General features: G+C 42.6%; 2 long non-coding RNA genes across 2 annotated transcripts; one reads left to right on the forward strand and one right to left on the reverse strand.

The window, feature by feature from the left end:
• The first annotated feature begins 814 nt into the window (after window positions 1-814).
• On the forward strand, window positions 815-12,678 carry LOC123636970. The gene is made up of 3 exons (XR_006734714.1): window positions 815-1,011; window positions 1,275-1,441; window positions 12,660-12,678. It is a non-coding gene; the product is annotated as an uncharacterized LOC123636970 (long non-coding RNA).
• Window positions 12,679-17,338: 4,660 nt separating this feature from the next.
• On the reverse strand, window positions 17,339-19,027 carry LOC123636971. Its single transcript, XR_006734715.1, has 3 exons — window positions 18,955-19,027; window positions 17,998-18,377; window positions 17,339-17,855 (listed from the first exon to the last, which is right to left on the reverse strand). It is a non-coding gene; the product is annotated as an uncharacterized LOC123636971 (long non-coding RNA).
• Window positions 19,028-27,586: the final 8,559 nt, after the last annotated feature.

Genomic DNA, 27,586 nt, shown 5'->3' on the forward strand with positions numbered 1-27,586 from the left:
TTAATTTCATTTTGCACGGAACCCAGGGCTGAGTTTATCTTTACCAACGAAACATGTGAGACGTGTTTTGCTGAATCTTCACAAATGGTTTAGTCACGTGGGGCGGTGGAGTCAGAGACATGAAGTTGCCAGAACAATTATGAGGGTTAGAAAGGGGTAAAGGAAGGAGGAAGGAAAAATAGCAGAAGCCATGACTTACCCTCCTAGGTTTGTTATGTATGATATTTCCTTTTTTTTCCCTGTTACTTCATCAGATGGATATATTTAGATCCACCCTTGTATTAATCAGTGGTTTCCTGGGTAGGATGATTTAAAACCTCTGCTGCCTGAAGCTCTAGCATTAGTTCTGTAGATTCCTTTAGGTTAAATATGGTTTGCTCTCCATGGGCCTCTGGAAAGCAGCTGCATCTGGAGTGCAGATACCTCTGGGAGAAATAATATATCAAGTCTTTAACACTTTAGTATAAATGAGCATATTAGATTGCCTCCTCTGTGATCTGATCAGCAGGATGGGGACCCTGGGTACTTAGAAAGTCATGGAGACATCTCTCAACTTGGCCTTGCCCAGCCTTGAATGTATATCTTTGCTTTAAGAAATTCCTATTCCCATTCTGGAGAAAACAACAGAAAAAGACTCACCCTGTTGGTCTGAAGGAACTTCTTATGTAAAGGATAACATGTTTTCATTTTATTTCTTATTTCCCAAGAACCAGAACATCCTCCTGACCTACAACACAGCCCTTCACTTTGCCCCTAGAGTACTGGAGGCTTCATGCTATCATTTGTCTCTCGTTTTTATTCTACTCACAGATGTCTGGGATGAGGGTCCTTTGAGATTTCTTCTTGGCTGTGCTTCAGGCTCCATAACAGCAATGGATCCACACTTCTTCATACAGGGAGGGCAGGTGGCCGTGAGCCAATGTGCCTGTGCAGGAGTGGTGTTTTCAGCATGCATGACACAATCAGGAGCCAATCGGGACAGCATGCCCCAAATAAGGGTCCCTGCACCAGGTAAGAAGAAAGAATGAAAGAGAGAGAGAGAAAGAGAGAGAGAAAGAAAGAAAGAGAGAAAGAGAGAAAGAAAGAGAAAAAGAGAAAGAGAAAGAAGAAAGAGAGAGAGAGAGAAAGAAAGAAAGAAAGAAAGAAAGAAAGAAAGAAAGAAAGAAAGAAAGAAAGAAAGAAAGAAAGAAAGAAAGAAAGAAAGAAAGAGAGAGAGAGAGAAAAGCATCCTCTTTTCTATTGACTTAAGGTTCTGTGCTGGCTTTTTTTCCTAGGAGGATCGTGTGTGTGTGCACACGTGTGTGTGCATGTCCACGTGCACACGAGTTGCTCACCCAGCTGCTACCTGAAAAATCGCATGGGCAAGTTGTAGAAATTGAACCTGGGGAATGTTGTGAAGGCAGCTGAGAGATGTCCACAAAGGCTGTCAAGGGCAGATGAAGTAAGTGATCTTGACTTTGTTAATAATTTGTCTCCTCTCAAGGTTTAAAAATATATTTCTGTCAATATATTAATTTAAAACATTCATGAATCGCCTATTTGGATTATTCTGTTCATAATATGTATTTATTCCAAATACAAGTTGTTAATAGGAAGTATTAAAATGACTTTGGATGTGAAATGGTTTTCATTATTCTAGCAGAACCATATTTATAAATGTAGCACTATATTCCATTTCATAAGCCATGTCCTTCACTATATGTAACAGGGTTTTCCTAGGAATGTGTGTGTAAGTTAAGTTTTTAAAAATAAAAGCATATTTTGATTGCTCTATAAAATTAAAATTCCTATCACAAAACTTTCCTTTCTTCAAAGAATGAGTTAGGAATGACAGGGTTGTTGGCCCAGTCATTTTCCAGCTGTGGGCTCAGTTTTCTCAATGATTTTTAAGACCCCTTTCCAGCTTTATCATTCTAGGTTCTAAGAGCTCTTTTGTAGTGTGAATAATCACCTTACAATACATCCATCATCTTTTTAAATCTGAGGTTTTTACTCTGGGCTGCCTTAAGAGGGGTTCAACTGAACTGGGACTAATAGCTTGTCTGAATTATTGTTCATTTCCTTTATTCTTTTGGGATGAAGTGGAATGAGTGATAAGTGATCAAGTTATTCAAGCACACACAGATCAACAGGAAGTCAGAGACAGGAAGAGAGGTAGCAAGACATGTCAGCATCTCCCCGCAGAGAGCTTGATCCAGAAAGTAGAAGTGGCGTCCTCGTTGTTGGTTCACAGCTCTTGTGCACTGATGTCCGTCAGCATGAGACACGCCACCACAGGAGCACAGTCACGAGCCTTTCCTGGAACCCAGAGGGCCTCATACGCAGGCTGCTGTCCTGCGGGTGCTGTGCGGGAGAGGGGTCTGTGAACCGTATGAGTCACAGGAACTGAATCCGCACGGTCAGTGCTGGGGCAGGGCTCTCCCACCTTCACCCTGGGACTATTTCTTGACATTCTCCCCAAACCAAAAAGTTCCTTAAATGAGTTTTTTTCTTAGTATTTCCATTGTGGGAAATTAAAAGATTCTTGCTGGTCATAGTTGAAATTGAGTAATTTTGTATCGTTGGAGGTTTTTGGTGGTATAAACCCATTCTTTGGGAAAGGGCCTATTGGCTAAGAATATTTATTAACATATTTTGAAGAGAATTGACAACAGAATGTGATCTGCCTCTAAATCACACAAATTACTCAACTTGTAGATGCATTACTACACCATTTACAAAAAATAACTTGGTTTAGTTTAACATCCATTTTCTGAGCACCTGTTCTGTGTCAGCGGGGTGCTAGGGATGAACAGATCAAACCTTCCTTGCCGTATTTTAATAATCCTGGATGTTCCCTTTAGTGTCAGCTTTATTTTCCAAAACCACATATTTATCTATACTCCTTATCTATCATTTTGTGATGTGCAATAGCATATCAATAAATCTCAGTTTATTTTTGGCTGGTTATAAAGCAGCAAGCTTGCCAAGATTCTCTGTTCTGCATTTTGACTCTGTGCTAGTCAGCAATTTTCTAGTAACAATTGTTTTCTAATATAGTCTTCAATTCATAGTATGGAGCTGGATTATTTGAACACCACTGGCTTGTCTATAGTCTTAGCACAATTATTATGGCAGCTGGTGTGATTTACCATACGAAGGGGAATAGAGTTTACTCTCTTATTGGTGACTCTACCCTGTTTATGCAGAACCTAAAAAGGCTTTTTTTATGTACAATCATTTTTAAAAACCATAACCCTCTTATTGTTTTAGCAAATGCTTATGGCATTAGAAAACATACCTTGGCTATACTTTACCTATATAATTTTGGCTGAATTGATGTGAGTAAATACCACAAAAGTACAATCTAACCTAAAGTGGCATATACTGAAAACACTGTGTAGAATGCCAGAGTTCTCTAGACACCTCCAAAACTTGATGACTAGGCATCTGGAACCACCAATGCATACCATATGATATTGTTACGTCATGAAGATGGTAACTAAACCCCAAAATCTGTAACAAAATAATTAAAACCCAAATCTGAATATGGAAGAAAATAGATCTTTAAAGGGAAGTGTATAGAAAAGGTGACAGGACATTATTGAAGGCAAACTCACTTGCTCAACAATTTTCCTATGGACCTTGGTGGTAGTAACCATCAGAGCAAGACTGGAAAGACTTGTGCCATACTGTGTAAATGTGAGGCAGGGCACCTTGTAAATTGAACGTGTTTGGTGTAAATTCAACTTTTTAGTCTGAGGGTCCATTTCTACCTGCCTGCGTTGCAGTCTTGTTCTCAGGGCTACTTGGCTGTGGCCATGAAACAGGAGTGGCGGGGATTTGCCACACTCCCACTCCTGCTTTCCCATCGCTTGCACTCTCAGTAGACCTTCTTTCTCCCAGGGTTAGTTGGAGCTGTTGTTTTGCTCTTGGATCCATTCTTTCAATGAAAAAGCAACTCAAAAGCAGATTGTGAGCTCTTGCTGCCTTTGATCTCTGAGGAAGAAAGGTGACTCTATTATGATTAATGAGCTCAGCTGGACTTTGCCCAGCGGCTTCAGGTTGATATAGGCTCCCAGCACATTTAGAGGAGGAGCAGGAGGAGACCCTGCATGCTCTGATGGCAATGGGCCTCCTGGAAATGTCTAGGCTTGAGGGAGGAGCTTTATCCCAGCAGCATCCCCGTCACAATGTGACAGAGACATGTGGAAGGGCATGGCTGCCCACCCACTCACAAAGAATAATTCCACCCTTCTGCTGGCTGTATGTCCCTTCACAAGGATGTTCCCATTAAATGTGGCAGCACCTGAATTAATGGGGGAAATGGCTCGATGGGATACAGCGAGGAGCTTAGCCATGAAGGAGGACCAGGCGAGAGGGAGATGACCTGGACTGCAGCCAGCCCCAGCTCTCCAGCTCAGAAGGGCTGTCATCACTACCCAAACCATACTGAGTTTACGTTGTGACTGTTACCTTCTTGGTAAACCGTGTAGTGTTTATTGTAGTGTACACATTCAGTCCTTTTCAATAACTTTTCTTTCTTTCGAGAAATGTCCATTCTTGGTGAAGGGAGATCTTGGAACTGGCTGGGCACAGGACACTTGTATTGGCTGTGCCCAGACAGTGGTGCCTCATCTGGGTTGAAGGGCTTGAGCAGGGGCTGGATCTATCCTGCTCAGCTTGCTGGGCCACACCCTGGCCCGGGGTGGGCTAGCTGGGGGAAAGAGCACCTTCGTGGAATTGGTCTCCTTTTTCTAGTTTGCAGAAAAGCTTCTTAAGGTGCTAGTGTTATGTAACTACTATCCCAGGAGGGTCCAGGAGCCATGTGCAGTACATCCTGGCACTCAAGGTGGGTAGCTCATGGGCACACCTGAACAGAGCCTATTCCTCTTTAGGTTGCTGCTTACCACTATGAAGAGTGATGAAACCTTGGCCTTCAAAAATTGGGTGAGTGACTATGCTGATCTACTTTGCTTTTTTTTTTTTTGAGACAGGGTCTCGTTGTATCACCTGGGCTAAAGTGCAGTGGCATTATCATAGCTCACTGCGACCTCAAATTCCTGGGTTCAAGCAATCCTCCCACCTCAGCCGCTTGAGTACCTGGGACTACAGGTGTGCACCACCATGCCTGGCTATTTTTTTTTTATTCTTATTTTTTTGTAGAGATGGGGTCTTGCTATGTTGCCCAGGCTGGTCTCAAACTCCTGGCCTCAAACGATCCTCCTGCCTCAGCCTCCCAAAGTACTGAGATTGTGGGTATGAGCCACCACACCCAGCTACTCTGCTCTTGATAAAGCCCAAGATCCCACCAGTATGGGTTTGGAGAATGAGCCCTTTACCCAGAGACAACTCAGAGGACCTGAATTTTTGTTCTGACTCCATCCCCAACAGCTGTTTGATCTAGGGGAGCCATTAAACCCTTCAGATCCTTCAGTTCCTTACCTGTAAAATGGGGATGTCAATTTTGACATCAAAGGATTGTCCTGATGATTAAACAAAAGAAAGTTCTGGAGAACATTTTGTGAGCTGTAATGTCCTGAACAAATGCAAATGTTAGAAGTGATTATTACTTCCTGTGCACACTTAGCCTCTGATTCACGTTGGGATGGGAAACCAGATGTTCTTGTTCCTTCGTTCTGTGGCTACTTCAAAGTCTTGCTAAGTCTGCTTAATGATGCTAGTGCAAAATGAGCCCCGTGTCTGGAAGTAAGGTTCTGCCATGGGCTCTCTGCTGCTGTTTTGTTGTAGGAGCCTTCTTTAGAGATAAATAACACTGCTCATGGGAACTTCAGAGGCAAAATCTATGTGCCATAAAAAAGATTTATCTTTGTGAAGTTAAATATAATAGTGATGTTTATAAATGATAAGAATAAGGCACAGTGGCTCATGCCTGTAATCCTAGCACTCTGGGAGGCTGAGGTGGGAGAATCACTTGAGCTCAGGAGTTCAAGACCAGCCTGAGCAAGAGCAAGACCCTGTCTCTACTAAACATAGAAAAAATTAGCCAGGCATTGTGGCATGCACCTGTAGTCCCAGCTACTCAGGATGCTGAGGCAGGAGGATTGCTTGAGCCCAGGAGTTTGAGGTTGCTGTGAGCCAGGCTGATGCCACAGCACTCTACTCAGGGCAACAGAGTGAGACTGTGTCTCAAAAAAAAAAAAAAATGCTAAGAATAAATATTTGAATGAGACTGAGACAAATGACAGTCTCCTGGGTTATATGCTTTTGACTCAGAATGCCATCTTTAGCACCCCCAGCTCCTTTCTGATCAACCTCTCTTTTGAGTCTTTCTCCATACCATCATAACCTTCTCGATGTTTATTAAATCCTCCCTAGGTAGACCCACAACTTGGTTGATGGGGAGGTGAAGTAGGTAGTAACTGAGGTTAAGAAATTCCCCCACCCCAAAATATCTCCCGAGTATTCCACTGCTAATCACTGAAATCCTGTTGTTAGCCATTAATTCTTTAGATTAAGAAATTACCTCCCTATTAAAATTCAAGTAATCCTTGGAGGAGTAACATTAAAGCTGCTATACTTTCATGTGAAGGGTTTGATTCAGGGGCCAGGAAACTTTTTCTGTAAAGAATCAGATAGTAAATATTTTAGACATTATGGGCCATAAAGTTTCTGTTGCGACTACTCAACTCTGCCATTGTAGGGTGACAGGCAGCCATAGATGATACATAGACAAAATGAGCATGGCTGTGTTTCTGTGCAATTTTATTTACAAAAGCAGAAGGTAGGCTGCTTTTGGCCCATGGGCTGTAGTTTCCTGTCCCTTGACTCAATTGTATCCTCTCAAAGGGGACAGCCAGCTGAGAGCAGGAGAAGAAATAGAAAGGAGGAAGTACCTAGCACCTGGTGTCACAGAATGAGAGGTGACCACTACTAGGGCATGAAGATGTGGGGCAGAGAGCCATGGTGGACCCTCAAAGCCAAACTTTGTAAGAGCTAGCCCTGTTCAGCCATTTAGACATCTTTTCTTGGGTTGAGATCACCTGACTCAATCATTTTGTTTAACACATGTATTTCTGCAATTTTTTATTTGGTGGTAGTGAGGTACACCTTTTTTTCCACTATTTTTTAAATATCTATTCTTATTTAGTATATCAATTTAGTAATCACGGGACAAGGCAGCTGCCATTCTGCCATTTAGCAGCTTAGAATACTATTCATGCCATGAAAGTTGCTAAACATTAAAAGGGAAATGGTTTTGAATAAAATAAATTCCAAACAGTGTTACACTCTCCCCTTCCTCTGTTCGTGTTGAACACTGTTTGACACTTGAGTTACATTGTGGATGGTCTGAGAAGTGAATGGCGTTCTGATTTCCTAGAAGCTGTGTATAAAAGAAGCTTTTTCTTTTTTTTGTCCAGACAGCATTTTATTTCAGGATCAGTGGCAGCTAATGCATGATACTTATTCTTAGTCGTGACATGTTCTTGAAGTAAAAAGAGAATTATTTGTAAGCCTTTTCAAGCTCCATTCAGGTGTCGTGCGGGCAAAGCGCACACACCCGCCAAGCTGGGCGGCTGACCCAGCCCTTGGAGGCCTGAGCATGGGTAGTTCCAGGAGCAGGGCGGGATTTGAGCTAAGACATTGCTCTCTCTTGTCCAGACCCTCCTGTGACAGTCAGTGCAACATGAAACATGATAAATTTAGAATTAGGAATGGAGCCTGCAGCTGTGGCCCAGGCAAGCTGGAAACATAACCATAGGCTCTGAGAAGACTAAAACTGACCGCTAGGGTGGGAAGAGGAAGGGCAGTGGGATGATTGAATTGGTACCTTCCTTTTTCCCCCGAGACATGCTGACTTCTCTCCACCTTTGGGAAGGCCCGATGCCTTGGAGACAGTCTAATTACTTTTTATGCATTCATAAGAAAGTTTATTTTTGGTAAAGACACTCAAACTGGAATATACTTGATTGGTTTACATTAGAAAAGTAATTTGGGACTCATCACCCAAATTGCATTAAAAATGCTGAAATGCATTCCAGTTATTATCTAGTCTAGCCTACTTCTTACTGTATCAGGGAGATGGAGTAACATCCAAATTACTGGGTCTGCATATATTTTGTGTTCCTAAATGTGAATTAGTAAGAGAAAACCTTTCCTTGTAAAAGGGGCTATTAACATTCACCAGGAGGTTTGTACATGGACTCCTTTCCTCCTTCTGCAGACTAATGTCAGGGGGCTGAATACAGCAAGGACAGGAGACCCTCATCATCTGTGTTGTGCGTAGCCAGTCCTGGAGGAAAGGGTGGTACTGCACCTGCATCAGTCAGGGTGCTGCCAGGGAAACAGAACCAGCCAGACACACGCACGCACATGCGTGTGCACACACACACACACACCCCACAGTCGATTCTTGTTTTTCATAGTAGTTTGTTCTATAAAGCCACCACAGGGTGATGGGCACTCTTAGAACTTTGACTCAAACTATACAAAAATTTATGTAACTAAAACATTTGTACCCCCGAAATACTCTGAAATTAAAAGAAAAGCCAGCACAAACATTGAATTAGCAAATACCGAGCCATTGCTCCTAGGGCAAATACAGAGTTAGGTTCCTGTGAACCTCTGGTCACAATATTTTCATCAAAGGATCAAGATATAATCTTGTTTTATGTTGCTTCTGGTTAAAGCCACCTTATTTAATATATATTGTTGAATCATTAACAATGAACTCATGACCAACAACACTATAACTCATGCCTGAATAAAGCTTATCTAACACATGCATATTCTCTGTAAGGCACATCAGCATCTGGTGCTTAGACAGCATTTCGATAGTATGCTTAGGGGTCATTTTAAACAATGAAATCACCAACAAAAAGCACAAAAATGTGAAAATTATGGCATGGAACGGACTGCAAAAAGGACACTTGTTTACAGTAGGAGAGCTGAAACAAGAAAGTGTCACCTCGTCCGACCTCAGCAGGAAATGTACGCATAGGGGAACTTAAATTTATCACTACTCTAAGCATGTCTGTGAAGGATCGTGAAAGCACTGCAAGTATTGATTTTGGGGTTACAAATGAATTTTAGCAAGTAGGCAATTCCAAAATACAGACTCCATGAATAATGAGGATTGACTCTATATGGTAACAAAATTTATTTCGGGGAATTGGCTCTGGCAATTGTGGAGACTGGCAAGTCTGCCATCCGCAGGGCAGGCCGGTGGGCTGGAAACCCTCCAGCAGAGCTGAAGCCACGGTTGACAGGTGGAATTTCCTCTTCCTTGGAGAAGTCTCAGTTTTTCTCTTAAGGCCTTCCCACTGATTGGATGAGGCCCACACAAATTGTCAAGAAAAACTCCTTTACTTAAAGTCAACTGATGATAGATGTTAAGCACATCTACAAAATGCCTTCACAGCAGCACCTAGACTAGTATTTAATTGAACAACTAGGCGCTATAGTCTAGCTAAATTGACACAAAACCAACCATCACAGCACCCAATTTAGAGCTCCAGGAAGGTAGCCCTGGAGGAAATCTTCCCTTTATGTTTTCTTGGAAGGCTAGCGTGAGAGAGCAGTAACCCCTAAACCCTACCTGCTGGCCTGGATCACAGTGTTTGTTCAACATGCTCCGAGTCCCACTCTGTAGAGGGAACTCATTCAAAGCACTGACCACACTCAGGGTGATAAGAGATCCTTTTTTTGAAGTATTAAAAAAGGGTAGAGATTTAAGCCTCTCCCTTTGACTCACCAAATATGACCCATCTTCTTTTATAATTAAATAATTTCCTTATCCATTGATTTAGCTGTTTCCTTTCTAAGCCTCATCCAGTAGCCAGTTGCTCAGTCCCTTCCCTGGAATTAATGAGAGGGCTTTGACTGCTCCTAGCCTATGGGCTAATGTGCCCTCTCAGCCGTGTTATTGGGTAGTAGCGGTGTTATTGCCCAGGCTCTAGAGTCCCAGGCTTCCCCATTCCTCTTGGGACCATGCTTAGAGAAGAAGGGGGAGGGACCTGGCACCGTACTCTGGCTTCTTGATATTCAAAGTGTGGTGCATGAACCAGCAGCATCGGCATCATCTAAGAACTTGTTAGAAATGCAGAACCCCCAGACCAAGTGAATCAGAATCTGCATTTTTATAATTGCAAGATTCCAGGTGATTCATAGGCACAGTAAAGCTTAAAAAACCTTATTCTAGGCTTTAGGTAGCTATCTGGAACCTTCTGATCTTTGAACCTTCATTGTTCAAAGATGAATTGGATATCCCAGAATAACCCTGCTCCCATGGCACTGGTGTGTGGATACCTCCATCTGCTTCCCACAACTGGAAGCCCTTGAATATCCCAACCTGCCAGACTGGCCTGAATTTTTCCTTCCCGTGTTTGGGCATGACATTCTATTCCCAAGCCCTTCCCAGGAACGCTACTCCTACCCTGTCCTGTCCTGTGCTCCTGCTAGTTCCCTTCCTCTGGAACCCCTTTTGGATTCTACATGCCAGAGTATGCGAGGAGGAGTGACTGGAACTTCTTCCTCAGCACTGACTTGGACGGATTCAAACACTAATGAGCGCAGTTCAGAGAGGAAGTAGGATCAGCTGAGAGATTCAGAGAACAGGGGGTCACTTTCTAGGTGTTCCACTTCCAGAGGGACCTGAGGTGAACATACAACCTCTATTTAAGCCTCCACTACCTCAATCCTAAATTGATGGGAAAGCTACCTTTGAACACTTCTGTGAAACCCATTAAACTAGTTAGGAATCTTAAAGGTTTTCCAAACATTTGCTTTTGAGGCCAGTTTAGCCTGGAATCTGTGGCTACTGACTTTACTGGAAGTCTAATGGTCCCTTTTGTTTTTATTAAGCATGGAATCCATTAACCTGTTATTATGGAATATCCCCATGCCAGGGAGTCAAATGGTTAATTGAGTGGCATTCCTTTAATAGTATAGTCTGTAATTATAAAGCTGTTTTCAAAGCCACACGTAGGATCATTCCCAAAGAAGGAGGATTTCTCACTATGAACACCAGCTTTAGGTTTGGACAGCAATTATATTTCCTTTTCCTGGCACTAGGACTACAGGAGTAGACAATGGACTGGTTCCAAAAATAATCCCAAGGTTTTCCCAAAGTATGTCAGTTTCTAGGCTTGTCTCCCATGTCTCCAGAAGTGGAAAACATATACGTAGTCACACACTGCACCATCAACTCTAGCCTGCAACTTGCTGAGGGCCATTTTCTTGACTGGTCTGAATTACCGCTCGGTTAATTTGATTGCCATCGCATCCAGCTGGACTAAGTGCATGTCGATAGATGTGCAAAGTTACTTGAGCAAGTAAATTAATTATACAAGTGAATTGACTTAAACATGCTTGGAACACTCTGAGCTACTGCAGTGCACAACTCTGGAGGCACCATTGTTGTCCTTGTAAAGGGAGTTTGTGTGCAGTTCACAGCCTGTACAGAGCAGCCCTGGGAACACTCTTTTCCTATGTGTGGTTGGTGTCTTGTCATCTGTCCCTTTCAGCCCAAGTATCACCTCTTCAAAAAGGCCTCCTTGACCATTTTGTTCAAAGGAGCCATACCATCACTCCCCGATCACTCAGGTTTTTCTCTTCATGGTACTTACAGTTTGAAATGATCTAGTTTAGTTTCTATATCAAACTGGAAGTTTCTGGAGGGCAGGGATGCTGTCTGTCTTGTTAGAAACCTGTTGGATACACAGTAGTCACCTAATAGGTATTTGTTGAAGGGGTGAATTTGAAAGTAAGTGCATTTGAAACAATCCCTATAAAATGGCAGATTACTTTAAAAATCTTTTATCCTATCACCAAATGCTAAGGTAAACTTTTTTCCATGGGTATTTTTTCTATAAATTTTTTTTTTGTATAGTTGTTTTCTGCCATGTTGTACTTTGTCTTGTCTTTTTCTCCCCTGCTATCTTGAGTAAGGTATAAGTAAAGACCTTAAACATCCTTAAAAAAAGAAGCAATTGGTATTTGTTTTTTTTTTTTTTTAATTTCAGAGTATTATGGGAGTACAAATATTCTGGCCACATAAATTGCTTTGTACAGTCTGATTCAAAGTTATAAGTGTGCCCATTACCCAGATAGTGTGCACTGTACCCATTACGTGTGAATTTACTCATCCACTCCTCCCCTCCCACCTGCTTGCTTTCCGATGAGTTTTATTTCCGTATGTGCACATAAATGTTGTTTGATTAGTGTACACGTGGTGTTTGTTTTTCCATTCTTGTGATACTTCACTTAGAAGAATGGTCTCCACCAACTGGTATTTGAATGCCTACTGAATATTTGGCACTGCTACGAAGTAATGAAAACCATGGTTCTTACATCAATGATGAGCCAAGACATAAACATGAAACACTGATACTTTTAAATTATTCAAGCTATCCTTGTGTTTTTAAGGATTGAGAGGAAAGGGGACTATCTTTCTTGATTTTCCATTCTTTGCTCAATATGCTCAGAATCAAAAAGACATTCCTTTAATATGTATATTTTTAGTGCAATAAAATTTTTAACGCCAATTTGCAGAAGGACGAGTTGTCATAATACATGATTAATTACCAAATTAAATGTACAGTTGACCCTGGAACAACACAGATTTGAACTTCATGGATCCACTTATATGTGGATTTTCTTCTGCCTCTGCCACCCCTGAGACAGCATGACCAACCCCTCCTCTTTCTCCTCCTCCTCAGCCTACTCAGTGTGAAGATGAGAAGGATGAAACTTTTATGATGATCCACTTCCACTTAATGAATGGTAAACATATTTTCTCTTTTTTATGATTTTCTTAATAACATTTGCTTTCTCTAGCTTTCTTTATTGTAAGAATACAGTCTATAATATCTGTAATATACAAAATATGTGTTAATCAACTGTTTATTTTATTGGTAAGGCTTTCGGTCAACAGTGGGCTATTAGTAGCTAAGTTTCTGGGGAGTCAAAAGTTATACCCAGATTTTCAACTGCTTGGGGGATTGGCACCCAAACCCTGCATTGTAAAAGAGTCAACCATACAACCATGACTGCTGCAGAGGCATGTGAGTTTATTTAGCCTGAGATAGTGAAGATTTTCTGAAGGTTGGCACTGAGTCTCAGGCTCTTAAAGGGTATGTAGTGGAACTCCTTCTTTGAGCCTTAATTGTTTCCACCAGCAGGATTAAAATATTTCCCAGACATCTGAATAGCCAGCCAGGCAAATAGCTATCACATGTCCATTTGCATCAGTCAGTTGACAAGGGCACTCCATGGAGTATCAGGAACGGGACAACGGGAAGGACAGTATGAGCCTGGTGAGGTCCTGCCCAGTCGAGGGACTCTGGTCTGAGCCTATGGGAGATGACAGATGCCAGAGGAGCTGCTTTCAGGGTAGATCTGAGTCATAGGGCTGTGAGTAGTATTCCCTGGCGTGCCTATAGCACTTGTGCCTTGAGGACTTCAGTGCTGGCACCTTAAGGGTTGCAGCCTTGGGGTCAGCAGGAGAAAGGACATTATGGTTTTCATGGAGGGCTTGGGCAGGAGTAGCTGCCTCAGCTGGAAGCAGAACCACAAGGGATAAGGGTGACTGGAGCAGGAGAGGAAGAATGTGGCAAGAGACACATGTTTGTGATGTGTTGTGAGGATGTGTCAAATATCCCCTGGGGTGCCCTTTCTGGCTGTGACTTTGAGGGGCCTAGAGGTCCTGCATCACTCAGGTGGGACCAGGTACAATGTAGAAAGCTGCTATTGTTGTGATTCATCGGTCAATGGAGCTAGACAAACTCAGGTTATAGAGTGTGAATGGAGATATTTAAAGAGAAGAGTCGGGCACATAATGTGGTAGAAAGACAAGAGCAAAAGGTTGGCAGTAAAAACGTGCACGTGGTATTCCAGAGACATGGTCTTGGTGGGGTGGAGGGTGACAGGAAACCAAGCTGTAAAGATGGACTGTAGCCAAAAGCAGAAGGCCCTTGATATGGTCTGAGTGTTTGTGTCCCCTCAAAACTCATGTGTTGAAATCCTAACTTCCCAGGTGGTAGTATTAGGAGTTAGGGCCTTTAGGGAGATGATTAGGTCGTGATGGTGGAGCCCTTGTGATTGTCATTAGCGCTCTCATAAAAGAGGCCCAAAGAAGTTCTTCTGCCCCTTTTGCCATGTGAGGTTACAATGAGAAGATGGGCCCTCACCAGACACCTTGATCTTGGAATTCCCAGCCTCTAGAACTGTGAAAAATACATTTCTGTTTTTTAAAAGCCACCCAGTTTATGGTATTTTGTTATAGCCACCTTAACTAAGACAGCCTTGAATGGCCAAGCTGAGGAGATTGCCATCGAAGGCTGGTCAGAAGGAGAGAGATACAAGGAAAGCAGGATTCAGGGAGATTTACCTGGCCCACGTGTTGAACAGTGATTTTACACTTGCTTGAGCAGTAGAAACATCTTGTGAAATAAAATCTAATGATTTCACTGTATAGCTGTGAAGTAAATAAGACCAGAGTGGTAGAAAGGGAGGGAAGGTGGGTGGAAAAAGTTGGCACCCCAGGTGCCCGTGATGCCCCTGCAGTTACTTCTCAGTGGTGGGATAGTTAGTGAGTTTAAACTTTTTTTTCTCTAACCTGTATTTTCTAAATTTTCTATAATAAACATTTCTACTTTTGTGATTTAAAAATTCAAGGCTGTTTTAAAAACTAAGACAATCCGTTGCTGTGCTTTTAGAATCAGTTCATAGTTCATGTCCACAGAATAACAACTTCTCTTCTTACTCTGGACCTCACAGATTTTCTTCTAGCACATCTTGCATGCTCTTTAGTAATTGTGGATTGATTCACAGAGGCACCCACTGCCAGCGTCACCTCCCTAACCAGTCTGTAAACTTATTCATCGGTAGGTACTCAGTTAATGCCTATTAGCTAAGGAAAGATCCCTCTGCTGAACTGGGAGGAAGAAAGGTCACGTGGCCACTAAAACCCTGTTTGCAATGTGACCTACAGCTTTGGGAACTTATGCTTAATATCGTGAATGTTTTAAATCAATTACCAAATTCCCACTGTTGTCTGAAATGACGTGGACACTGTTATCTTTTGGGTCCTTGCTCAAAAACACTGCACCTCAAGAGACTCTGCCACTGACTCAGGAGAATTTAATCTTTTACTAATTAGGTTAGGACACAGAAAAAAGTGTGGGAGGCTGGATGCTAGTACAGCTCAGACTTGAGGAAATGCCAGTGTGTTGGGTAACTTGGCCCATGTGTTACTCGCAGGCTTCAAACCGGCCAGATGTGAGTCTCACAGGTATTTCAAGTCATACCTCCACCTGCCCACGCAAGGCTGTTTTGCTCTCTCACCCTCTCTCCTTCCGTCCTGGTGTCACATGTCACACACACACACACACACACACACACACACACACACACACACACACACACTATCTCAGTGTTGTGCTTTCCTTTGTTAACTTTTTCAATCAGCCTTTGGTTTTTATAGATTTCTAATGTTTCAGTTAAATCCTAGTTCCTGTTGGTTCACTGAACTCACGGAGGTTTTCCTTTATCTCCAGTTCTTGGTTCTTCTGAGAGGTGCCTAAGGAGAAACAAACAAACAAACACGAACAAAGAGACAAACAGCAAAAACCAGTCCCTGAGGCCTTTACATTAAACCCGTTTCATTATGTAACAGCAACAACAAAAATTCTGAAACGACTGGAGACCAGGATGACGTATAGATACATGACTTATACGTTTTAATCTTAATAACAGTCTGAAGGAAGTTGTTGTGGTGACAAGTCAAGGATTAATACTGCTAACTCTTTATATGAATATCTGCTCTATTAGCACCATTGAGGTTAATGGAATATTCATCAGTCTCTGTCGTTGTCATCTCATTGCCTACGTTGTGCAATCAGAGATCAGTTTTGCAATGGCTGATGAAAAACAAAGGCCAAAACCCAAGGAGTTCCAGCAGACAGGAAGGAAATAAGGCTTCCTGCTGGCTGAAGCTGCTCACCTAAAAGAAAAGGGAATTCGATAAAGTGAAAGGTGTTTCTCAGAGATAGCCCCAAGGCGGTTTCTGTTTCCTTATAGCCTCAGGCTGGGTCTGGCTATTAGGACACTATGACCCAAAGTGACTAAAGGGAATTAACTGCATCCTCCCACAAACTCCTACCAAGCCAGGGCCAGAAACGCTCACCTATCCCCATGTGGAAGATCACTGAGTCATGAGATCTGTGATTTGACTCAGATGACTCTTCTAGAAGCCAGCTAAGGCTAACCAACCTGGATTTCCACGTGGGGGTTCTGAGAAACAGTCCAGGTGCGCTGTGGGGCTTCAGTGGAAACCGGCCTTATGGGTATGCCCCAGAGCAGTTCTGAGTTCAGGGGGCCGTCCCTGGTGCAGTCCTTGGTTCTCTCAGGGTTCTGAGAACCAGTGCACTGAGGCCAGCTGGGAGATCTTTCTCCTGCCCCACTGTGGGCTGCACGTTGCTATTGCTTCATCCCTGCTGCTAAAACCTAGCCCGGGCTTATTGCCTTTCATCTGGATCAGAAGTGAAAGCAGTTTTCTTCTCCTGGGCCAATTCTGGGTAATTGATCGTGGCTTCCAGAGCCCTATATTGAGAAGGATTTTGAGTTCAGCAGAAGAGTGTGGTTGTCCATGGGCGGGATTGGCATGGGCAGGAGGGGAACTGGAGCTTGCATTCTGTGTATTTGCGAATTCTGATCTGGACAATTATATCAGCCTTCTAAGTGGTACACTTGCTTCTATTTCCTTTCAGGAAAAAAAAAGATTAATCTTCCCGAACCATTTTTTGATAACAGCCTTATCAAGAAAACTTTAACCCCACTCCACTTTAGCAACTCATACATGCTCTATAATACCTCTGTGATCGATCTTTCTATATCTATCTAATGTATATACATGCACATGTAATTATATATACACATATGTTAATAATTATACAGAATTATACATATGTATGTATATGTATTTGCATGTAGTCTTCTGTTACCCTCTTGCCAGCAACCTTAACTTCTTTGCCCCATTCCTTTGGCCGGGCCTGATCTTGCGAACTCTTCTCTGTGCATCAACCCAACCCTTTTTCTTTTCTTTTCCTATGTGAGGACTGCTGAGGGGGACTGGAGGAATCGATACTTTTGTGGTCTGGGCTCTAAACAACCTGTGTCCTCTGACCTCAGCCGGGTTCTTAGCACAGCGACTCTCTCACAGGGCCCTGGTCAGCATCCTTTCCTCCTCCCCTGTTTCTCTGAGCTGCCATCCTAAACCCTCACCACTCTGCCTCCCTCCCCTCCCCAGCCATGACCACTTTTCTCTTAGCATTTGACCAAGGCTTTTGTCTTAGTCAGTTCTGGCTGCTATAACAAAATACCATAGACTGGGTGGCTTAAATGGCAGATTTATTTCTCATAGTTCTGGAGGCTGGGAAGTCCAAGATCAAGGTGCTAGGAGATTCAGTTGTTACTGAGAGTCTGCTCCTGCTCGCGGACGGCCACCTTCACACTGTATCCTCGCATAGCAGGAGAGAGGGCTCTGTTCTCCTCCTCTTCTTAAAAGGTCACCAATCCCATCATGAAGCCTCCACCCTCATGACCTCATCGAAACCTAATTACCTTCCAATGGCTTTACTTCCAAATATCATCACATTGTGGGTTAGGGCTCTGATATATGAATTTGGGAGTGAGACACAAACATTCAATCTTCACAAACTCCTTCAAGTCCCACCTTCAGAGCTGCAGGTTCTCTGCAGCCACCTCACCTTCCAGCCCTCTCCTCTATTTTCAAAGGCAAAGCTGGACTTTCTCCTGCCCAGAGCCTCCACTGGTGCTCTGGATCCAATCTTTCTTGGGCCTTTGGTCTCTTCATCATTCCCTTTCCCTTCCTCTTCACACTTCTGGAGCCTCCTCTGCAACATGGGAACATGGTCAGGAATCTCCCTTCTTAAAATAAAAAACTCTCTCCCAGCCTGCCTGCCACTGTCCTCCTTCACCGCTGAGTTCCTGCAAACAGTCCATTCCCTCATGACCCCCTCCACCCGCCTGTCTTACCTGTGCACTTTGCGGCAGACCCTGTCACTTTCTTAGCTTTCTTGACACCAGGGCTTCTTGATTCTTCTCTTGTCCCTTTGATTAGCCCTCCTCAATTTCTACCCTTTAAATGATAGGATAGCCTAGAGATTTGAAACTGGCTCTGTTCTAAAGCCAAAGGCTGATCCTGTAAGCAACATGGCATGCTCCAGTCCTGTCAGAGCTGTCACCAGGTGAGGAGTGAACGTAGGCTCTGGACGGTGGGGTGTTGTCACACCTGGGCATGAAGAGGCTAGAGAAAGCAGCATTCTTACCCACGGAAGGAAAAGGAGGAAGCACATTTACATTCCACAAATTCCTCGTCTGCTCTGCTGCTTCTGTGGTATCCTCTTTAGCGCTGGCTAAAAAATGTGAAAAATGTAAATTTCCTGTTGATTAAGATGCCTGTATTTAACTGCAAGTATTGTCACGAAAAGGGCACCTAAATACCTGCTTACAGCGAGGGCAGCAGCCAGAACTAATCTGCCTGCCTAGGTCAGGGACCTGGGACATCCAAGGGACCACCAGGGTTTTGCTCTAAAGAGGGTCTAAGGAGAAGAAAGACCTTTCTCCAAGTCCTTGACTCTGGAGTTAGAACCCTCATAGAAAGGAGAAGAAAAAATAAAAAACTGCTTTCAAACTCCTCTAGGAGATGGGGCAGTCACTCTGCGTGGGAGTTGTTGGTCTCAGGGGCCCAGAAAAGTTTGAGAATTGACCCCAGACCCTTCCCGATTGGTTTGCTTGGGTTTGGTCTCAGTTTGTTAAAAGGAGCTACAGATCTGAAATGACAGGGCTATGCTTTCTGAGATCTGCAGGGGAAGCCTGCTTCCGCACCGGGCCAGAAAGCTCAGACCCCAGGCAGGAATAGCCCAGCAGCCTCTCCGAGCTCTGGTGAATGTCGCCATCCTGGGAAACCAGGTAGTGCCTGAAATCAAATACCTCTTTGTAACCTGGACCCTCAATTTCTTTCCCTGTGGCCGATGAGGACTAGGAAAAAAAGCTGCCCTTGGAAACCAAAGCCCAGAGGTAAACAACTGAGAAGCTCAGACTAGTTGGAGAAGTTTCACTTCCTCTACAGAATGTGGGTTTTGAAATAATAATGCTCTACTTCATAAGCCGCATTCCAGTTTCGAGAGCCAGTGACTGTAACCATTCATTTCCATAAACAATTAGTCTCTCAAAGTCCTCCTCAAGCCAGGGAGGCTCTTGTGTCTTCCCCACACCAGCTCTGGATGGTGATTTTGGATGATGCTGTTGCCATAATGAGGTATGTCCCAAGATGTGAAAATATAGTCAGACCCACCATTTGGGAAACCAGAGTGCTAATTTCCTAAAGTGCTTAGTCACTTTTAGCCACTGATGCCTCCTCTGTGATTGGGCCCCGTGTGAATCTGAGTGAGTCATCCATTGTGGCAGGGCAAATACAGAAGAGAACAGCAGGGCTTTTTATCAATCTCAGATTTATTGGTTAAATGAATATGGCATCTGGTTTGTGCTCCTTGTACCTCATAATTTCATTTCATTTCTTTCTTCTTCTTCTTTTTCTTTTTTTTTTTTTTTTTAGAAAGAGCCTCAGGAAATAAGACTTCAGCTGTTTTGATAGACTGGCAGCAGTGGGGGCTCACCTTGCAACTTTGTCAGCAAGATGACTGAGGGGTTTCCTTTTACTATACTTGGTGCTACAGATTGTTCCAGTATTTAGCCTGTGGGCAGAATCCTCATTTTCTCTCACTTCCCAGCCCCAAGGGGGGTTATGGAGTGCAAAAAGAAATGGAAATACAGGTGTTTGGGAGAGCTGCCCACCCAAATTGAATCTAACCTAATTCCAGATGACTTGGCTCCATTTGGAATGGGACTTTATTATTGTTTTTCTTTTTGCCTTTGAGATTGGTTTTCATTACTCATTGTTTCCCTAAGTGGATGAAAACTGAAAACTATGGGTATTACATTTTTTTTTTTTTTTTGAGACAGAGTCTCGCTCTGTTGCCCGGCTAGAGTGAGTGCTGTGGCGTCAGCCTAGCTCACAGCAACCTCAAACTCCTGGGCTTAAGCGATTCTACTGCCTCAGCCTCCCGAGTAGCTGGGACTACAGGCATGTGCCGCCATGTCTGGCTAATTTTTTCTATATATATTTTTTTTAGTTGGCCAGATAATTTCTTTCTATTTTTAGTAAAGATGGGGTCTCGCTCTTGCTCAGGCTGGTCTCGAACTCCTGACCTCGAGCGATCCACCCGCCTCGGCCTCCCAGAGTGCTAGGATTACAGGCGTGAGCCACCACGCCCGGCCGGTATTACATTTTAATTGGGGCCAGCAGTATTCCAAAAATCAGGAATTTAACTGATGTTTTCGAGGATTCAACTTGCAGGCGAGAAAAAATCTTTTGCTCAAATTTTTCATATACTGATGCCGGAGGGTAGGGAAAACCATTTGTGTTCCCAATAAAATATGTTCAAATATGGTCAAATAGTGAACTCAGGTTTATTAGAAGGTAATAGAATGTCCTAGTTCTATTTTTTTTTACTTGCTATAGATTTGGGGGACCCTTGTAGGTGTCACCACAAACGTGACACTTGTGATTTACAAATATCACCCCAATGACACACTTACTTTACTCATTAACATATATTGAGTGGTTTGAGACAGAAAAAACACTTTTTCAACAGTAGAACCTCTAAAAAGAAGATTTTAAAGAGTCAGTCATGTCCATTATTAAGAGTAGAGTCAGAATATACTGATACATTATCTACATTCTCTATTTGTGAATATAAACACATCAAACAGGTATTAATTTGCTTGCTACAAATGTTACTGAAAATTCAACACTTGTCTCCAAGGCCGCATAAGAAGAACGAGGACAAGTGGTTTGAGGAGAAGGAAACATAAGTTTATTAATTTGCTGGCAAATGAGGAAGTTGTCAGACTCCTGTCTCAAAGCACCAATGTCCTGTTTTTGAGCAGAAGTGCAGAATTTTTAAAGGTTCTGATTAATCCTATAGTCCCATTTTTGGCTAAGACAATTTGTGACCTCCACCAGACAATTTCCTTGAGCCGTCTCCTGTGGCATTAAGAACAAAGGACACTCTCCTGCTCCTCCTGACCATGGGCCTGAGGCAGAGATATAGGTTTTAGTTCTCAGAAAGGGTGAGGAGGTTTTGAAGAGATAGAAAACACTTTTACCCTTTTTCAGCCCATTCTCTCTGTTACACATAGAGAAACAAACTAAAATCTCCATTTTATTGGAAAGATCTAATTAATTTATCAGCTCTTTGCCTCATCACTTGAACAAGTAATGAAAATTGCCATTTATAGGAATGATATGATTTTTGTCATATTTTATTTTGTCTGTTATTTTAAAAAAATTATCTTAAGGCTATTGACTTATGTATTACCACTCCCTTTTCACTTTCAAAATGCTTTTTTTATTTTTTATTTTATTTTATTTCAGAGTATTATGAGGGTACAGATGTTTTGGTTACATAAATTGCTTTTGTACGGTTTGAGTCAAAGTTATAAGTGTGTCCATCACCCAGTTAGTGTGCATTGTACCCATTAGGTATGAATTTACTCATCCCCTCCTCCCCCCTCCCACCTGCTTGATTTCCAATGAGTTTTAAGACATTTTCTTTTTTAGAATTTACTAAAAACCCATTTTTTTCTAAATGCAATATGTTGATTTTCATAGTTTCTTAAAATGGGAGGGTTTTTATTTTTGGTTTGGAAAAGAAGATTTAATTATACCTTTTAGAGCAATTACATAATGATAGCAAACTTAGCTAGTAATATATCAATGATTCAGTAAATTGAAAAATTAACTTTCTAAGTAACTGAAAAAATAAAAATTATCTTAGCCAATAGACTTGCAACTTTTTTATATCTTTTTTCATTTTTATTGTTGCTCTTGGAACTCAGAATGTACAACTGATAATTAAAGTGTGCTTTAAATTACACAAGTCATTTACCTTACAAACTGGACAATTCAATTGCTTAGTATCTATCTATGTCCAAGGATTCAGTGTTGACTGAACTTTTTATCCCAACCTCAGCTCTATACTGTCTCGTGGAATCTAGATTTCATGTCCCAAATTCTGGAAGGGGATAGTGAAAGGGGGAAAACGTCTTGATGTGTGCTCACTGCCCCTAAATGGCCAAAGGTGGACTCACATTGATATGATCAACCAGTGAATGTTTAAAATCTGCCAGGTTCAATTCTTTTCAATCTCTGGAACATTCACAAATGCAAAATTAAACAAACAAACAAAAAATAGTTTAACTCAGCTCTTTGGAGGGGAAGTAATAAAACTACTAATCATCTGATTAGAACTTCTGTTTCCTTAGGAACTCATGGAATACTTATGACCTACTCATTCCTATGATATTTGCTTGTATTCTAGACACCAGAGTTTAAGCCCAGTCATATCTGTACGTTTCAAGAGCAGGCAATCAGGGTAAGGGAGACTCTGAGTGAAATCTGAAACCAGAATTGCCTGATCCTCATCACCTGGTTATATAGTGTTCATGGAAAGTAAATAGACTTAATGTTGCTGTTTAGGACTTCAGTTAAAGCACTCAAGGCAGAGTGGACCTTGAAGAGAGCTGATCCTGACTGTAAATGGGTACAGTAGCTAGTGCCTTTGCTATTATTAACTACTTCTTTAACCCCCATTCTTGCTTCTAGGGCTTGTTAGATCAAAGTGCAGTCATCACTCAGCATCCTCAGGTGATTTGATACCAAAATCTGAGGATGCTCCAGTCTCTTATATAAAGTGGTATACTATTTGCATGTAACCTACACACATCTTCCCGTATACTTTAAATCATCTCTGGATTACTTATAATACCTAATACAATGCCTACACATCATTTCATTCGTTTGGGTTCAATGCGGTACTTGGCACTCAGCAAATTCAAGTTTTGCTTTTGGAACTTTGTGGACTTTTCTTTTTTCCCAAATATTTTTTATCCCTAGTTGGTTGAATCCATGGATAAGGAACCCATGGATATGGAGGGCCCCAGCTCCTACTTGATCAACCCCTTAATCTCTTGACTATATTGACTGCTACACAAGTAATATGCCACTTCGTATAGAAGAGATCTGAGGGTGTGAGTTGTACAGCTGTAATTCTAAAGGTATAGTAGAAGACACAGGCTGCATCTCTATGCAACTGGCTATCTGGGCTGTTCAGAGAATGGTGAGGACATGGCAACCACCTGGTGGGCCTCCTAGGAATTCCGGGGCTACTGCTGCCATCATCAGGTGGGCTGGACTGCTGCCCAACTTTCCCATTACCTCCCCACCACCACGGGGTGAAGGCACTATGATCAAACACAATGCAGAATAAGCATGTGATTCAGCCACCAGCAAAGCAAATGCCCACCTCTCTCTCTCCCCTGCAAGAAATAGAATTTTGGAAAGAGTTGTATTTAAAACAAAGCATTGAAATAGTCATCACTGGAGAAAACTTATTTATAAAACTTTCTTAAACTTATGATTTAGTAATTATTTTATTTTAAATTACCTGGGGCTTTAGGGCCCCCTGAGGTCTTAAAGTGGCTTCACATAAAGAAAACACAGGGATAAGACTAAAGGAGGAATCAACTAATTAATTCATCAATAAGTTTTTAGTGAGTCCCATGGTAGGTGTCATAATGACACAAAAAACATGAGAACTCTACCCCCAAGTACTTTACTATTAATAGTTAGGTCTGCAGATTCTTTGGATGGTGGGAGTTGGGGTGGTGGAGCTTTTGTAAACCTATGCATCATGTGAGAAATAATCTTGAGAAATGGATAATAACAAAAGCGGGCATGAAAAAAATCAGTGTTGACAACACAGAAAACCTAGACTCAGATAAAGAGGGACTCACTGTAGGTGGAGATAGCAAGATAACTCCAGGTATTTGCCAGACCCAAGTTCAATTGTGGATACACAACAGTAAAACCAATCAAAAAAATAAACAAAACCACAATCCTGCCCTTATGGAGTTTACATTCCATGGATGTAATGGTTAATTTTATGTGTCAACCTAGCTAGGCTATGGTACCCAGTTGTTTGGTCAAAAACCAGTCTAGATATTGCTGTGAAAGTATTTTTCAGATGTGATTGAAATTTAAATCAGTAGACTTTGAATAAAGGAGATTACCCTTCATAATTGGCTTGGATAGTGGCCTCATCCAATCGGTTGAAGGCAATAAAAGACTGAGATTCCCTGAGAGGGAAGGAATTCTGCCTCCAGACTGTCTTCCAACTCAAGGCTGCAGCATCAACTTTTTCCTGGGTCTCCAGCTTGCCATGCAGATTTTGGGCTTGCTAGCCCCCACAATGGCATGAGCCAATTTCTTAAAATAAATCTCTCTCTCTTTCTGTGTGTGTGTGCACATATATATCTTGGTTCTATTTCTCTGGAAGATCCTAACTAATTCAGTGAGGGAAGTAGGCATTGAACAAATGGGGTGGGATAATACAGTATTTCTGAAATGTTTACCGATGTTTCAGTTTGCTGTTACTTCTCCCTTTACCCATCCCTCAGGCCAAGCTGCTTGGTATTCAGTGCCCATTGCTTTAAGGTGGATGTAACAGAAAGAAATGAATCTTTCTGGCTCTGGTTTCCAAAAGCCTAAAAGCCCTTAGGGAATTGTAGAGGACTCCATTCAGAGCCAAAGTATTTGGGACATGTGAGGATTAAGGAGAGCAGGGTCTCCCCTGAACTAGAAAAGATGGAGGGAGAGGTGGAGGGGACACAGAGAGACCAGAGATGTCTGTCCTGAAGACCAGTGCGGGCTGGGGCAGGGATCATGAGGAAGCAAGGCCCTAGCTGGGGAAGAGCTATGTGGTGAGTCTGAACAAGCTGTTCTTACGCAGCCAGGCAGAGAGTTCTGGCTCCCAAGTGAGGTGTAGAGGCCATAAGGAGACTGCCCACTGCTTGTGAAGGGGCAAAGAGACAGGAACTCGTCTTAGCGGTGATCTATATGCCTTAGTGACCTACAAAGGATGTCTCAGTGGACACCCTTGTGGATAGGTGACTCAAGACTGATGGGCCTTCACCAACCCAATGACCTGGTACAACTTAACTGTCCAGGAGGCGAGACAACACCAGAGAAGGGAGAAAACTCCAAGTTGGCTGGGATAAATTTCTACCACTTTGTAGAATGCAAACTCAGTGGTGTAGAGAAAAAATATATCTTAGTCACTTGAATTGTGGCAAGCAGCATATAAGAGTGAGATGGCTTTGGGGAACTGAAAGATGGCCATAAGGGTGGAGCCCACTGGGTGAGGGGCTCCTTTGCCCAAGGTGAGGTTGGAATGCTGGGCAGGGGCCAGCTCACACAGGGCTGTGCAGTGCAGAGAGTTTGTATTTTAAGTGACATGGGAAGCTGTTTAAGGATTTTTTAAGCCATTCTCAGTTTTTAAAGATCGCATTAGTTGTGTCGTGGGAGGTGGCCTGCATGGAGGTTGGGGGCACAGGTGAGAGGCTATTGCAGTCTTCCAGGTAAGAGCAGACTGTGGCTCAGATCAGGCTGGGGCCAGTGGAGTGAGTGGATGGTTTGCGACATATTTCAGTGGTAGAATTAACAGGTCTTGCCTTATAATTAGATGTGGGGAGTGAGGGAAAGTCAGATGTCAATAAGAACTCTCAGGTTTCTGTTTGAGCAACTGGTGGAAAAATGAAGCCATTTATAGAAGGAGGAACGTCGGGGAGAAAACAAGTGCATGTGAGAAAATCCAAACTTTCCGAGATCCCTGAGAGATACTCAATGGCAGTCAGTGTTCGGGAGGTGGGAAGGGACGAGCAGTCTGGAGCACAGAGGGGAGGTCTGGGTTGGAGGTGGGAATATGGGTGTCACCTGCACTGGCCTTCATCACTTTTTATTTTGTTTTGTTTGCTTTTGCTTCTTCTTTTGATCCTGCACCTGTGCAACTCCCATTCCTCCTTCAGGTCTCAGCTTAAATTAAATTCAGTTGCTTCCTCAGGGAGGCCTCCCCACCCCACCCCACCCCACCCCAGTTTGAATTAGCGTGAGTTAGGCTCTCCACCCATCGCTCTGTGCAAATTTTTTCTTCAAAGCACTTATCATGGTTTGAAATTATAGATTTATGTTTGCTTGTTCTTTAGTGATGAATCTCAGTCCACACTGATGAGATGTGCTAGAAAAAAAAATGACTTCATGTTTCTGTAATGAAATCATTTAGGCCCTAAATTTTAGGAAGAGAAGACAGGGAGAAAAGAAAAGAAAGCGCAGTGCTGACTGCAGATAAATTGCAACATCTATGGATTGGATAGAAGAGGAGAAGCTGCCAAAACAACTAAGAAGGACCTAGAAGAAAATAGGGTGGCTGGGATGCTGTGGGAGACAAGAGATGAGAGCATTTCAGGCCCCAGGATGTGTCACTGTGTCAGATCCTGTTGAGAAGTCCAGTGCATAGAGACGAGCATCTGCTGGAGTTACAACGCGGGGGCACAGGGCCCTTGGGCAGGGCAGTTTGGGTGGAGCAGTGCAGGCAGAAGGCAAGTTGCAGTGAGGAAAGGAGCGAATGGAAGGTGGGAATGGGAAATAATACGTCAAGACAACTGTTCCAAGAAGTTGTACTGTTGGGAGGAAGAAAACTGGGGCAGTAGCTAGAAGGGTAATATGAGGTTAAAGGAGAATACCTTTAACCGCATCCAGCTGCGGATGCTGACGGATGCCTACGTGTAAATGGAACAATGGATTGAGGGGGTGAGATTGGGAGAAATGACGACAGAAGGAATCAGAGGTGAATAAAGAAAGAAGAGGAGGAAAAGATGTGAACTGAAGCTTCTCAAAAAAAAGAAAGACAAATGGCCAATAAACATATGAAACAATGCTCATCACTAATCATCAGGGAAATGTAAATTAAAACCACAATGAGATATCACCTTACTCCAGTTAGAATGGCTCTTATTAAAAAGTCCAAAAACAATAGATGCTGGCGTGGATGCAGAGAGAAACACTTTTACTCTGTCAGTGGGAATGCAAATTAGTACAATCCTTATGGAAAACAGTATGGAGATTCCTCAAAGAACTAAAAGTAGACCTACCATTCAATCCAACAACCGCACTACTGGCTATCTACCCAAAGGAAAAGAAGACTTTTCATCAAAAAGACACCTGCATGCGAATGTTTACTGCAGCACAATTCACAAGTGCAAAGATGTGGAATCAACCCAAGTACCCATCAATTCATGAGTGGATTAACAAAATGTGGTGTACATATACCATGGAGTACCACTCAGCCATAAAAAAAGATGAATTAATGCCTTTTGCAACAATCTGGATGGAACTGGAGACCATTCTCCTAAGTGAAGTATCTCAAGAATGGAAAAACACCACATGTACTCACTATTAAATTGGAACTAACTGATGAGCACACGTGTGCACAGAGGGAAGTATTAATATAATAAAACTCAGTGGAAATCAGTGGGGGCGGAGGGGGGAGGAGGGAGGGGCAAAAACCTACCTAATGGGTACAATGAACACTATTTGGGTGATGGGCACACCTATAGCTGGGACTCAAGCATTACCAAAGTGACTCACGTAACCTAAGATATTTGT

Source organism: Lemur catta, chromosome 4, assembly GCF_020740605.2.
Source record: "Lemur catta isolate mLemCat1 chromosome 4, mLemCat1.pri, whole genome shotgun sequence".
NCBI lineage: Eukaryota > Metazoa > Chordata > Mammalia > Primates > Lemuridae > Lemur > Lemur catta.